The sequence below is a fragment of the Myotis davidii genome, unplaced genomic scaffold (genome assembly GCF_000327345.1).
Source record: "Myotis davidii unplaced genomic scaffold, ASM32734v1 scaffold520, whole genome shotgun sequence".
NCBI lineage: Eukaryota > Metazoa > Chordata > Mammalia > Chiroptera > Vespertilionidae > Myotis > Myotis davidii.
Window position 1 is genome coordinate 468,233 of NW_006292908.1, and position 4,600 is coordinate 472,832.

Consider the following 4,600-nt stretch of genomic DNA (forward strand, 5'->3'; position numbering starts at 1 on the left):
CCTCTGGGGTCCAGCAGCCCTGGTTCTGTCATTTATTTCTGCTACATCCTCGCTGTAAGGGTTTCAGAAGCACCTGCCTCACGAGCCCATGTTTTCTCGTGATGATTCCTAAAGCGTCAGGGTGAGAATTAAGTGTTCTTAAAGTGACAGCAGCCATTCTCAAGACCTGAGACATCGTGACAGCTGCCATTTCCTCACACTCGACCTTCCTCGGGTGGATGCAGACGGTGCTGGGTGAGGTCAGGCTAACTTTGGCTAACTGGAGGCTGTAACGCGTTTATTATTTGTTTGGTAATCTAGCAGCATCTTTCAGGCAAAAGTCTTGGCATTCTGTGACTCCGAGAGAAAGGCTGGAATAAAGAAAAGGTAAGGTTTCCAGCCTAACATGATGAAAGAATACACCATGGCTCTGGTGACAGCGTGAGCCACAGCGGGGGTTGCTCCCCACTAAGTGCTTGTCATTTTATGTCTTTTATTTTTTTTAAGAAATGCCGCAAGATAAGTCCCTTCAGAACTTCAGATCTGGCTTCTGACTGACCTTCCTCACTCTTAAATGCGGACTTGGAGTTGGGGTACGGGGAGCAGAAACTGGATTAGCATGGATGTTGAGTGAAGAAAGTGGGCGGCTTAACTCGGATGATCAGCTCAATTTCAGGAAAAATGAAAGCCATGTAGGTAAATGCCACCAGTTTCTCCTATTCTTAGAAAAGTCAAGGAATAAAAACCTTAATTTTCAAAACCAAGGGCGTAAAAGGAATACATCCAGCTGACTAGCTTCGAAGCGACTAATAACTAAGAAACAAGTGAACATTCAGGGTCTTTCCTTCCTGCTCTTGGCAACTCAGCACTTTCTCAGCTCCTTTACTGGGTGACAGAGAGTAACTGAGTCACAGGTTATGTGGGTTAACACTTGTTCAACAACACAGTCCGGGAGGCTCTGTGTCAGGGGAATAACTGGTCAGAAAACAAGACAGCCATTTGCATTCCAGGTGGCAGAAGGACACGCCTTCCAGGGCAAACATTGAGGTTCCCGAGCTTTATCCGGTCCAGGCTGCGCTGAGATCCCCTCCCACAAGACTGCGGCCCCGCTAGGTTGGTGTCTTTACTTTCTTTTTCGTTACTACAATGGCTTTTGGTTCTTTTTACAAATACAAACCAAAAAATCTAAACACACTCAGATGTAGCTAAAACTCAAGAGAATGATGGTCTAAAAGAACAATGCAGCTAGCAGAGTGGGAAGAAACGGACATGGTGAGGGCTGCCTACCAGGCGGCCAGGAGAGTGGCATGTTCTCATTTCATTCTTAAAGAACCCTCAGATTGCAGCCATGGAAACAGACTCCGGAAAAGCAAAGTGGCTTCCTCAAGGTCACACAATCCTGTGACACAAACTAACGGTCTGACTATAGTCACTCAGCACTACTGACCATTGTTACTCTCAGAATAATCCATTTTCAGCGCTAAGATTTGAGTTGAACACAAAAATTTAGAAAGAAAACAGTCAAAATCCTTTTTTTAAATGTAAAAGATTAGAAATCTAGATATAATTCTAAAGATTAAAGAAGCCATATAATGTAGGCATATACATATATATATACAAGGGTTGGCAAAATTAGGTTTACAGTTGTAAGTACAAGAAACAGTTTCTTTGCATATTATTATTTGTTAATTATGTATTATTACTACAACTGTAAACCTGCTTTTGCCCACCCACGTGTATATGTGTATGTTTGTGTGTGTGTACATATAGAGAGAACAAACAGTTATACCTATCTCCCTGTTTATCTAAAATATTGAGAGATAGAAAGAAAGAAAGAGAGAAAAAAGTAGAGATAGAGAGATGGATTAAAATAATGCAAGTACATGATTTGCTGCTATTTTCAAGTATGTGTGAGGTTATTTTTCAGGGCACAATGTCCAGTTCTCTTCCATATTTAATAACAAAACAAGCTACATAGAAGTCATGTAATCTTTTTCGGTAAACTCCTTAAGAATTATTTTGACAGTACACTTTTAGAAGAGGTTATATGAATGTCTAGATATAAGCATAACTTTTTTTAAATTTGGTATTTGTAAATATTGTGAAATGATCACCACAATAAATCTAGTTAACAACCGTCACCCTACATAATTACAAGAAAAATGTTTTCTTTTGTGATGAGGAATTTTAAGATCTATTCTCAGCAACTTTCAAATATGCAGCTCAGTATTTTTAACTATAGTGACCACACTGTACATTACATCCCAGGGCTTATTTCTTTTATAACTAGAATAATACATTTGTACCCTTCGACCCCCTTCACCCCTCCCCCACCACCACCACCCCATTGCCACCACCACCACCGCCACCACTGGCTTCTGGAAACCACCAATTTGTTCTCTGTATCTATAAGCTTGTTTTTTGTTTTGTTTTTAAATAATAACTTTAAGTGGATGCATTTATCCTAGTTTTCTCATGATTTGTGAAAAACAACACCTTTTAACAGTCACGACAACTATTCTATTCCTTAAAGCCATCTGTTAGGTCGCCGAAGGAGGACACACGAGGCCAGAACGGTGAGGGATTACGAATTTACTCAATCATCCACACACCCGGTCGCAATCTCCATTCCTCCTTTATTCCTTGAAGTACATGGGACCATTGTATTTTTTTAAAATATATTTTATTGATTTTTTTAGAGAGAGGAAGGGAGAGAGATAGAGAGTTAGCAACATCGATGAGAGAGAAACATCGATTAGGTGTCTCCTGCACATCTCCTACTGGGGATGTGCCCACAACCCAGGTACATGCCCTTGACCGGAATCGAACCTGGGACCTTTCAGTCCACAGGCCGACACTCTAGCCACTGAGCCAAACCGGTTTTGGCGGGACCATTGTATTTTTAACCAGTTAACTGCCATGCATCCAAAACTGAAACCATCCCCTCACCACAATATTTTGAATTTAATTGCATTTATAGATGATTATGGCGTACAAATGGTTAATTTTATGCCTCAGAACATCTCTGCTGTTTTCTGTGTGCTGAATTTTTCATTATTAAATTAGCAAGCAGAAAATCTCATGTGAAAACACAGAACACCAGATCATGATAATATAAGCAAAACACTGGTATGGAAAAAATACGTATGTCCTCATTTCTCAGAGGGCGCAGGAAGCATGTATATGGTTTCCTAATCAAGAGGAGGCTGCAAAAAGCTTTCTTAAGTATAAAGCAGTACACAAGCAGGTGATCCCGTGCTTACTTAGCTGACATAATGACATGGTTTTCGCTCCTGCAAGGCGGCATTTTTACTAAGCCAGAAATGAGTACCTAAACACAAAATGTGAGGTTGACTCCAGTTATATCTTCCCGTGTCCCCCTGTCCAACCGACTCACTTGCACACACATTTGCCTCCGGCAACCATGTCCCTTGGCTTAGCTGAAGCAGGGTCTTCCTATCATCAGCTCCATGGACTGGACATACATGCACGAAGTCGGCTCTCTAAATTTACTATTCAAAAGAGAAGAATCTCTTGGATTTGTCACCTTTCTTAGGTATAGCAGAATGAAGAGGTCTTGTTTGACCAAACTTTTACTTATTCTCATCCATATTTTTACTAATCAACTTTCGATTAGTTAAAAAAAAATGTGTAACAGAAAATGGAATTATTAGTCAAAGGGTACAAAGATTTGGTTATACAAGATGAGTAAGTCCCAGAGATCTACTGTATAGCACAGAGCCTACAGTTAATCATATTATGTTATATGCTTAAAATTTTGCTAAGAGGGTAAATCTTATGTTAAGTACTCTTATCATAAAAATAATAACAACAATAAGATGGTGTAAGGAAACTCTTGGAGGTGATGAATAGGTTTATGGCATGAATTGTGGTGATGATTTCTGGGTACATACTTGTCACCAATCTCGTCAAGTTGCCTATATCAATATGGACAACCTTTTGTCTGTATGTCAAAAAATTAATGTGTGATAAACCCTTAGTCTAATAGGTTCTGGTTGTGTTTTTTCTTCTGCATCTTCCCTCTGCTTCTCAGCTGTTTGAATTGCTATGGGAATTTCCTCAGAAGATACTGTATGGCTGCTCATAGCGGAACTCCCGGCTGATTTTCTAACCTGCCACTCTTTCTGTTGCCTTCCTTCGACCCCAGAACTGTCCCTCTCTGTGCTGGCCTGTGAATATCCTTTTAAAGATGCAAACAAAGGCTTATGCTGCCCAGCTGACAGGAGGCCTTCTCCCGGCAACAAAGACTCTCGCAGGGCCTGCAGGGCAAGCCAGCGCATGCTGTTGCTAACTCAGCCAGCCAGCTGTGGGTAGACTGGGATGTTTCCACTGAAAGAACAAGTCAGGAGATGCTGTTGGATATTTTCATAGGAAACAATGAGTTATCAGGCAAAGAAAACCTGCTAAAGTTTGCAGAAAATCAAAACTACTACAGGAGGACCTAAAAATTTTTTTAAAATATATTTTATTGATTTTTTTTTTTTTTTTTTTTACAGAGAGGAAGGGAGAGGAATAGAGAGTTAGAAACATCGATGAGAGAGAAACATCAACCAGCTGCCTCCTGTACACCCTCTACTGGGGATGTGCCGGCAACCAAGGT